The sequence below is a fragment of the Aptenodytes forsteri genome, unplaced genomic scaffold (genome assembly GCF_000699145.1).
Source record: "Aptenodytes forsteri isolate BGI_AS27 unplaced genomic scaffold, ASM69914v1 Scaffold179, whole genome shotgun sequence".
In the NCBI taxonomy this organism is placed as follows: Eukaryota; Metazoa; Chordata; class Aves; order Sphenisciformes; family Spheniscidae; genus Aptenodytes; species Aptenodytes forsteri.
In genome coordinates, this window is record NW_008795378.1 from 303,065 (window position 1) to 314,653 (window position 11,589).

An 11,589-nucleotide genomic window follows, 5' to 3' on the forward strand; every position below is an offset into this window, starting at 1 on the left:
GCTTCATGACCTATCACTTCTTCCTTGTGAATTTTATGTGGGAACTGATTTATAGGGCAAATCAATCACTCTAGCAGAAAGAAACCTGTCCTTAAAACTGTGTGAAAGCATCTGTCTGTGACAGCATACATGCAGCATGAACAAAGATTGAGTACAAACTCCTTTGCTTTAGAAGCTTGCCAAAGGTTTATCTATTAAAAAAACACAACACCCAAAACACAAACAAAAGAAACAAACCTTAAAACATTTGCCAAAACCATTAAAAAGAAATCAATATCTAGTCATTATAAGTCACCTCTGCCCTACAAGTACAGTTTGTTACATACTTAACATGTAAATACTGGAGAAAGGGAAATTGGGTGAAAGCACGTATTAGTGTACAAGTAGATATATTAAGAGGTATTTTGCTCCTTATGGGTAGTACAGAAATACTTACAGGGCACAGTTAGAGGAAAAACCTTAACTACGCTCCACATTGCGGCACAGGTTACAACAGCAAAGCCTTACTTCAAGAAGCAGACTGTTGAATTGAAAGAAATGTGTCCCAGTAGCACTTGCTAGTGGACAAGCTGAGCTCTTTGCAGTGGGTGTACATGTACCTTGCTTGCCCTGCTAGCCATAGGGTCGGATCCGGAGGCTAGCACAGACCTACAGCCCAATGACTGTTCTTGTTTGAAGTGGTCTTCAAGCATCAGTGACCCTCATAACTGTGATGCCTCCTTTAACCCAGACTGCCATGCCCAGCTGAAAAATCCAGATCTAATTTGGTCCTCTGAAACAGATGAACCTAAATAAAACAGAAAAGACATTATCACATTCTAAAAACTCATAAACTGTTTTTTTCACCTAGGACTATTTTGTACATTGAAAACAGGGAAGTGCCAGAGACTACATTATTCCCATATGAAGTCCAGACTACTTTATTACCACAGATTTTAAGAGGCTCAGGCGTGATGATGAGGAATAGCTGGAGATGGACAGATGTACACCTACAACCCAGACGTGTGCACTCAAGTATTGGTGTCATCAGGTACTGAAGCAGAGACAGTAAATCAGTGAACTAAGACACTTTGCTTTAGTAAGAGAGAAGCATGGATTTCATTATCCAAGGCCTTCTCAGGGTAAGAGTCTTAATGGCTGCAGTGAGTTCAGTGGGAAAAGATAGCATCTGAAAGCAAAGGAAAACTCTGATGATTTTAAGTATTTTAATTTTTATCCCATAAACAATTCAGATGGGATGAGCTATGTAATAGCTTTCTTATGATAATTATGTCTATTTGTTTGGTCTTTTACCAGATCGTTAAAGCTACTGAGGTTGCTGGAGAGCCAATTTTTTTTCTTGAACTGCTTTAACTGTTCTTATTTGATTGCTGGAGTTTAGTGATGATAAAGATTTATGAGCAGCCAAGAAAAGCTATTTTTAGAAAGCTTGCCTTCTGAATAGAAACAGTCCCTCCGTCTTGAAATAGTTTCAGTGACAAAGTTTTTCCTTTATTAAAAAGAGGAAAACAACATAGAAGCTATCTAGAAAATATGGTAACAAAAGATATTTTCTTTTTCCTCTGTAATGTTACAAAAGGAGAAGGCAAGCAGAAAGAAAAGCATTTTAGTAATGAGGTCTGGCACAGGTTCAAATATAAATGTTACTTCATGCATTGGTACTGCAGGATCAGGTCACAGGAATGAAATCAAGAGTAGCTTCATTCCACTGAAATTCAGCTGTGGAAACAATTATTAATTTGACAATCTTTTGCATGGGATTGTTGTTGTAAATCCGTGGGATGGGGTGGGTGGAGAAGGGTGAAGGGATGTATAGATACATATACCTATAAGTGCTTCCACCAGAACATGGAAATCTGAACTCAAGTTTAAAACCCCATCTCCAATATAACACAGTACAGGGAGGGCTGGTTCAAAGGAAATTAAGCTCTGAGACACCTTCTAGAGCGATACTTCAGTTTTACCATTTAACAGCCTGAGGAATCAAAATAAAACAGAAAAATACCAATTTACATACACGCTTATTGCCCAAAGTTTTCAACACACAATTAGTTTTAGATGGGCAGATTTTTCTAATTATAAACAGTTGTGTGTGTTTATGAATCTTAGCAGCTTTCTGTAGCACGCTGAGTCCAATGACAGCATTTGCCACCTGCACTGCAATTCCCAGAAATGTAATTATAGTACTGTGCACATATCCCTGCAGTTTCAGCATCAGTTACTCTACTATCACATTAATATTATTTATTGTACCTGCTTAACCTTTGTATTTTCTAATAGGTTTTCAAAGTGGTTTTACATACACTGCTTTGCATACTACACAGCAGTATGAAATTTAGACAGAAATTTACATAATTTTTCAAGGTGTAAACTTATCTTCCATTCAAAGCCACTAAATATCAACTATCTGTATATCACTGTCTTTTTTCAAAGTCTCAATCACATCTATATGCAATTCAGTTTTCAGGAAGCAGAAGTTCATATAATACATTAAAAGTAATTTATTTCTATCCATTAAAACATTCATTCTATCCATTAAAACATTCATTTACATTTTTAATACCACAGATTTTCTAGAAATGAATGCTTTTTAAATATAACATGTTTTAGATCAGTATTGTTAAAAAGGGAACATAGGTAGGTTGTGAGACTATTTATATACAAATGTTGTATATGACTAGTTGTTTCTTAACTGATCTCAAAATTGTCCCAACATCTGGTATGCATTGCCAGAATCACAGCACCGCTGCCCCAGAGAGGGCAGGTAGGACGTGAAGGTGGACAAGACAGGTTTTAGGAGGAGGTGCAATAGTCATGGATCCATTATCTCCATAGCGGAGATACAGCAAAACCTACTTGTCAGGATGCCTCTTTTCCACCAACTTCCCCTTCCTATACTTATATAGTACTTGTCTAACCTCTGTGTCTGATGTGGGGGCTCACAATGCTGAGCAGTTTTGACACAGCTCTGGATCAAAGCACAGGAAATTTGTCTTCTGCTTAAACACAAACTGTGTGATGAAAGGTAGTCCCACGCAAAATGTTCACCTGAAAAACTGCTGTTGATTTTTTTCTCCACTGCCATCATGAAAAACACAAGTATCAGTCAATAAAAAAAAGCAAGACTTTTTTTTTCTGGTTCTTTTTAATAAAAGCAGCAGCTATGGAGAACTAGAGAAAAAACAGTGTTTACACCTACTGTGATTCAAAAAGAAAAATATTCAACTTCACAGGATTAATTGTCCTTGGAAAACAAAAAGGGAAAGTTTTAGTAGTAGAAAGTAAAAAACCAGCCACTGTACAAAACAGAATGAAATTATTATTGACATTACCATTTAAATGGTAATTGGTTTACCAGTTGGTTACCAAGTTTGGTTAGGGGCAGCGTGGCTGAACTATCCTGCTGACGCTGCTTCTCTTTGTGGTGCCACCAAGGCAAATTCCTGGACCATCCATACACCATGAAAGACCTCCAGCCCTCTTCACCTGGTGTTTTGGATGGCTTTAAGCCATCAGGATCAAAGGAAATTTGTTCTGTATCCACAACCTCAGCACAAAAGGGGAGCAGAGGCATTTGTGCAAGAGATCTTCATCCAGGTTCTATGGTGAAGTTGACATACAAAGGCACTGGACACTCTTCTACAGTCTAATTTGAAAGTTCACAATGCTTCCCAAAGCCCTGTACTTAAAAAAAAAAAAAAATCACACCTGCTGCTTCTTCTTTAGCGTATCTGCTTCAAAACCAATTGCTTTCCAACTGAGTTTCTCAACCATTTTTTGAAAGAATTTCAGAAAACTTAGGAAGTACATAAAAAGCACAAAAATTAAATATATCTCATGATTGCCTCAATAATTTAAAGTGACTAAATTCAAAAACATATGTTCTGGTGCATAGAATCTATACACTTCCACTGATATATTTTTATTTATTTATTTGTTTACTTTTTTCAGAATTTAGCTGAAACAACATATCCTGAATACCTCAGAGAAAGATCTAGGATATGGTATAATTGTGTATATCTGGGCACAGACTTTAGGTCTTCTAAAATAACTGTGCCTATAGGAACTTCATTAGGTTAGAAATAATTACTGACAAAAACCCAAGATCCAGATCCACTACTCTGAAACTCATTTCTCTCTTCAGGCAAGTGGGCAGCATTTCCAAAGAGATGCTCATATCCTTTCATTGACCCAAAAAGCTGCACGTAGAAAAAGCTCAACGTCTGCTTTCAGTTAAAAAGTGTGTGTAGGGGGGAAAGTAGAAATGAAGTTAAGCAGAAGGGAAAGACATAAGCAACCAAGATGTGCTCCAACCTGCAGCACAACTTCTGCCTGTCATCCTCAGATGAAAAAACCAAAGCTCTTGATATTTCTTGTATTGAAGTGACACCAAGAATAGCTCACGTAAACCTCATATCACACACATGAGAAAAGCAAACAAGCACATCAAATCTGAGTCTCCTAGAGATATAAAGATGTTTCATCCTATAAAGCAGCTACTGTATCTCCTTTGGCCTGGCAGACACCGGCTCTGAGACAGTTGAAACAAGATTTTATTTCTGTCAAAGCAATCGCAGAAGGGGTCATCAGTGCTGAAAGGGGTGATGAGACAGAGCTGCTTGAGTATGCCGACACTTGCACAGGAAGGAACGAGACTTGCACATTTGGGACCCAACCCCAGCACACTCACAAAGTTCATGTTCCCAGTGGAGTCTACCACACGCACCACCACTGCAAGGCCAGAATCCAACCTCTGCCGACTGCCCTGTGGGAATAAGCATCTGCAAAGCCCTGCATATGTTTATGAATGTCTCCTAGCCTCCTCCAAACCATAACAATTTGCAATATTTTTTAGATGTTTTTTATGCATGAGAACAAGAACTACGGTGCTCCAGAAATGGTTGAACTCAATGCATTTGCCCTTAATGCCATTTTGACAGGAGGGGGCTAATGAACACAACATATGCTGACAAAGGAATTGCTAATGATGAGTAGAAGAAGAAATGACATTTAGTTCAGCAAGATTCTTCACTTTAAAACTGCTTCTGCCAATACTGGCACATATTTCATATCTTTAATGTTCAACCTGGTTTGCCATTATAAAGCAAATATTTGTCAAGTCCCTGTACTCTCTGAAGTTTCCCTGGGCTTACAGCAGAAATTTCTCGCTGCCTTAGAAACTGATGTGTCAGAGGGAGACTGCAGGAATTCAGAGCAGAAAATGGGAGGTCAGCCCTAGGTGGAAAAGGAAAAAGATCTGAAGAGTATGAATCTAACATGAGTCAAAGGACTGGCTCAAGTCACCAGGTCCATTGCCATCACGTGGTGTGATCATAGGGATGGATGCGGAGGTTTCAAGACACTTCCCACAGTGGTTCAGAGTCAGTCCCTTTGGGAGGTTAATTAAAAAATGACAGAAGGTGCAGACTATTCACTAATTTCTGTTTAGGTATTTCTATCTGTCACAGATCTGCAAATATCAGGATCCGTCTTCCCCTAACACCTCTCTGCAGTTCTCCAAAAGCTCAATTCCTCAATAAATCACCTCATATAACACTAACATAAATGACTCCCATATTATCAGAAGGTCAGTTATGATTCTAAAATATTAAACAACACTTATTTTAATGTATACCTATGGCTGAGATTTTCAGGAATGAAACAAGGTAAAATTTTAAAGCTGAATCAAAAATTTGGAAGGTTTCTTCCTACTCATTTTGTTTTCAAAAATATCCAATTGATTTTCAAACATGTTTTATTGACTTCCAGTGTGCTCCTAAATTACTTCAGCAATTTCTGTTCTGGGCATTGAAATGGCTTAAGACATTTTTGAAAATCACAGTTGTAATGCTGAATACATATTGTTTCTATTTACACAAAAGTGTTTTGCCATTTTCAGAGCTTACTCACTTGTTTTCTTACAGTGAAGGCAGGGATTGGGAGCCAGAGTGTAGCAACAAATTTAAGAAACAAGCAAATGAACAAGGAGAGAAAAGATGTAGAAAAGTAAAGATTTTAAAGTGTCTGTGTGTCAAAAAGTTTTCAAAAAATGTAGCTTTAAGCTACCTTGAAAACAAAAACATTTAAGTCTATAATTACACAAAGGAGAATTTGAAGCTAAATGAATTACCAGAATAAGATGGCTCTGATTGTGTTTGCCAATATTTCCTGCTTTATTCCAATTAGGCATAACTTTATAAATTGACTTTTTTCTTTGCACTAGCCATTCTGAGGCAGTGTCAGCATTTTGGCCCTTAGGCTTTTTAATAAGCATTTTGAGAATTAATTAAGATGTCATGAAATAGTTCTTTCATTAGCATATATATGGTCATAAAAATAATTATAATTACTTCTTAGAGGTGGAGGAGAGTTACATTTGATTGATGGAATTAATGAAAACATGGACAGTTCCAACATATTAAATAGCAGAAACTTGGAGTATTAACATCTACTATGCAAAGTTATAATAATTACAGTAAGAGCTAAAAAGATTAGTATTCAAAAAGAATAATGTACCTTAGAGCCTAAAATACCCATTGCAAATTATGAATATATTTTCAACTGTTTATATCATTCTCAGAAGAGAAATATCATTTTGATTAACTTCCAAAGTCTGCTAGCTTAATAGGTGTTTGCAGTCTTACAGAGAGTAAAATCAATCCCTCTAATCTTATTATCAGATGCTAAACAGCTGGGTGACCTGATTTAAATGTTATGATTTTAAGGAAGTAATAATGTATAATAGTTTCCAAATGCCTGCTAAGAATTTGGAAGCTGTATAATACACCAAAAGGTATGCAAATAAATGACATTAAAAGAAACATTATAATTAGCATTGGAATGCATATGCACTCCTTGTGCAGCCATAAGCAACTTAATCTTATTTCAGTCGTGCTTCTTTTTAATTTAGTCTCTCTTTTAAACAACACAGTAATTACATTCTTAGCCCAGGTGAACCCACTCCCACTCTTAAAAACTTTTCATTCAGTAGTTGAGACCCTCTGAAGCAAACTGACTGCAGTTTGCAAGAATGATAAAAGGAGATTGACATGCAAATGGTACATTCACAATACTTATTGTTCTTCTCCAGACACTTAGTGTAGAAAACAAACTCAAAGACAGGGCTGAGTGGCATTAAATTCCCTCTGGGAGGTCCAGGCTGTGAGCAGCCCCCTTGGCGATGTGGAAGTGGTCAAAGCAAAACTGTGCTCCTGCTTGAGTAATCACCTGGTGCCGTTTGCAGATCTCTTTGGCCTGGCTGCTCTCCTGTCTCTAGCTGCTCAGGCCTTGGAAGGCATTTGCTGGTTTTCTACATGATTCTTCAACCTGCTGCTCCTACCTAAGGTTCTGTAGCTCAAATGCAGACCAAGAAGCTAACCACTTGCTCTGTTATTTGATGGCCATCCAAGTGAATGGACCAAGGCTCTGGTTCTTCTGCCTACCAAGGATTACAATGGGCAGCCCCACTACAGCTCACCTCTCTTTTAAACACTGATTTTTAAAATAAAGGCAGGATGTGAAAGCTTGGTAGTGACAGCGTAGCAGAAGACTGACAGAAAGCATGGGCCAAACCCAGGAAAAGGATCAATCCAGCCGAAGCCCAAAGTCAGGCAGCTTTATGTCCTGATGAACATTTAAAAAGTTCCTGATGCCTTTTAAAAGATAGGATCATTAAAGACATGGGCAGGAACCTCAGAAGAAGTAGAGCAGGGAAAAAGGAAGTGGAGCAAGAAGAGGAATCATTTTTAGAGCATAAAACTAACAAAGGGAAAACTATAGTATACCAGATAGGAATTTCCAATTCCTGCCAGTGAAATTTTTGTTTCTAGCTTTGCTTGTAAAGAAAAGCCATACTATCCCCTGCCCTAACTCTGTTTTTCGTCATGCATGATCACAGACTGAAGCTGACGGGACCTGCCCCAGGGGCTTGTTTAGGCTCCTTGGAGTTATTCTGTAGAAAGATCAAGGCTTAATAATTTATCATGCAGAAACAATTATTTTTAAACATTTCATTCCTTTGTCATTCACACACTGCACTACAATGAGATGGCACTAGCTGAAAAGGATGTCCATGCCACTACCCAGGACAGAATGGATGAAATAATTTTGCTCTATGCTTGAGTCTCTCCCTGCTGGGAACACTCTGCCTCACATTAGCAGGACAAGGAGGATTCAGCTCTGTTACAAGTTATCTTCTGCACCTATTGATGTTTTTCTGAATTTACCCCTGCTCCCAGCAGGTGGGTCCGAGCTTCCTAAACAGTGCTATTAAAAAAAATATATGTATACATCCCTACCCTAATAGGCAGAATCTCCCTATCACCTAGAATACTTTATGTTTCATGGCAGTCTGTCCACAATAAAAAAAATGACCTGCAAGTTCTGTATGCTATCCCAGCTGCAACCAAGGAGAGGCTGACAGAAGAGACGCTTTAACTGGTATTAGCTATTCTACGCATGTCTATGTACCACATTATTGTATGTTATTTCCAGATGGCAGGTTGCTGATTTTTTTTTTTTAAAGCAACTGCCAAGTTTGTGAAGAATTATTTTGCAGAAGCATTAACTGCATTTAAAGGTCTTGTCTTTTTTTATAAGACATTTCTAATCTCACATCCCCCCTCTAATCACACAAAGAGTTTAGATTAAAAAAAGCACTACATGGTAGGAAGAAGCGGGAGGGAGTGGGCACACACAGCTGTGCATGCTGCTGCTAGGGAGTTTGTTTTCCATTCTTGTATTGACATAGATGCTCTGACAATTGTTGTGCCAAATTCTCACAAATGCCATGTTTTACTAACCGCCAAATTAAGGATTGAAGGTCTTATTTTTTTAAGCATTATGTTTTAAAGATTTTTTTTCCCCTAAAAAATGGTGGAAGATGACACATTTAAAATGGTCTTACTGATGGCTGGTACTCAGGAAAGGATTACTCTGTCAAGAAGAGTACTTGCTACTTGGTGTAGCCACCTGGCGTTGTTGATCAATATGTAGAAGCTTCCACCAAACAGTGGAAATAACTGCAGTCTCTCATTGCAAGGGGATATAATTTGCCCTTTCCATTCTGCTTGAAAAGAAACCACCACCGTGTTCTCTCATCCACCCCTAGCAATCCGAGTGCCCCTTTCCTTGAGCCACGGTCCTCGTACTGGCAGTTGTAGGGATGAAATTTTACTTTCTCCCTCTCAGACTTGGTTTATAATCCCTTGTATATAAACCACACATGCTTCAGTAGGACTGATTTATCTTCAGCACTGCAACAGAATAAAAGAAGAATAAAATGAACCTGGAATAGAGCATTGCTATTTCTAAATTAAACAGCGGTAAAAAAACAATCATAGGGTCTTAAGACCTATTCTAGGGTTCATTTTGACTTGAGCATCACTTGATTAAATAAGGAGTCTGTAATCTAAGGGAGTGCTTAGTCATTCAAAGAAATATTTGCAACCGAGTTGCAAAGGACGATCAGAGAATTCCTCGTCATACAAAAGAAGTCTTTGCAGCACATTACCATCCCTAACCCAGACCTTCACATCTGTCTCATGCCTTGCACTAGGGCAGAACTGCTCTTCAGCATGGGAAACCTGGGGCTGGCTGACAGCTGCTGTTTCCTGCAGGCTACCCTGCCCTTTACAGGGGGACTCAGATAGCTTGTATTAATTTATTTCTGTCTTTCTGCATTTATATGACCAGTGTTTTAATCCTAAGAGTTTCTACCCTTCAAACAGTTGTACTCCCATTGTGAGTTGAGCATAGGTCTTTCATCAATTATTCACCGTTCTGAAGACATAAGAACTGTCTCAGGGCAAATTTGTGTTTCTTCTCACTCCTCAGAAGTAGATATTAGAAAACGTGCACCTCAGCAGAGAACATATGGGAGCCACATTCACCTTTAGGGGAAGGAAAAACCCTACCTTTAGCATGCTCTCATTGCATATTTGAATGAGGACGTCCAGTTCAACAGTATTCCAGACTTATAAATAGGGATGTTTAAAGACACTGACATTTTTCAAGTAGAACTGTCAAAATTATTTTATATTAACTTCACCATCATTTTTTATTCTTAGTCATATTTAACTCTTCTCCATAGAGGGTTCCTACCTCCAAAATTAAGAAAACAGAAATGTAGGGATAGCAGTGAACTAAATTTTTTTTTAAATGCACACTTTGTATTTCTTTCTTTTTGGTTTTTCCCCAACATCATCTTGATTGCATTTTTTTGAAATTAAATACACCTGTCATGGAATGAGGTAAATTACTTGAATTTGGCACAGAAAATAATGTATTCATTAAGTAACATGCCATGAGTTTGCATTTTTAAAAATCTCTCAACCCTTCTACAATAATTTTTCCTGTCCACCACTGATAAACCTTTCACTATGTCAAAAGAAGAATTAGGCTAACTTTAAGCTCTTCTGATAATCCTAACCAATACTGCGATCCCACTGTTTATCTTTGAAAATATTTGCCATGAAATGAGAACAGTAAGGCTCAGAAAACTTGAGCAGAACTATGTTTCTTAATTTTAAAAAATTAGTTTTTGCCTCTTTCTCTTTGCTTCTCTCTATCCTAGGGAAAATGAAACAAACCCAATAACAACAAAAACCTAGAAATTGTCCTTATAAGCTTAGCTTATCCTATTGAGAAGATTTCTACGTGCACATTTTTAAAGAAAATATAATCATTAAAAACTAACACTAACTAAGAAAAAGTAAAGGTCTCAGGAGATTATGAAAAGGATATTGTTGGCCATGTTTTTAACAAGAGACTCGTTAAAAGTGGTTTTATTCTTATCCATATTTTTACTCAGATTTACTGTAACCTAAGTTATTTTCCAACTAGTTCTGTTAAACAGGACAAAACCTTATATCTCCTGCCAGTTTAGAAATATGCAGGTGCTTGCATCTCAGAACCTTTGTGAATATTGAACAACTTTCAATTCTAACCTACTTTTCCTTCTTTTTTTCTTCCTAGAAATATTTATAGTCCCTTATGAATGTTGCAAATGATTCACAAATTCTAACTGCTGCATAAAGAGGCAAAAATTAACATCTCTGACAATGTCATTGAGTTGTGCAGAGATTTCCCCCCCTGCCCCAGTAAGCTAGACTTTAATGGGACAGGCTTTAAAAGGAATTTTTAAGCCTCTCAAAACCTATAAGAAAAAAAATAATGCAAATTATGGATTTCCTGTGAACAGTTCCCTGTTCTCCCATGGATCAAAACATGCTGGAATAGACTGGAAAATGCTGGTTTATACCCCATTAAGATTAAACTCTGCATCCCTGAAGTATTATGTTTCCCAAATGGCAGAGTGTAGGAATTCCCTGGTGTCCTGGTTTTGGCTGGGATAGAGTTAATTTTCTTCCTAGTAGCTGGTACAGTGCTGTGTTTTGGATACAGTATGAGAATAATGTTGATAACACACCGATGTTTTAGTTGTTGCTAAGTAGTGCTTACGCTAGCCAAGGACTTTTCAGCTTCCCATGCTCTACCGACTGAGAAGGCTGGAGGTGCACAAGAAGCTGGGGGTTTTGGCTAGTTAATTTTCTTCCTAGTAGCTGGTACAGTGCTGTGTTTTGTGTTTTG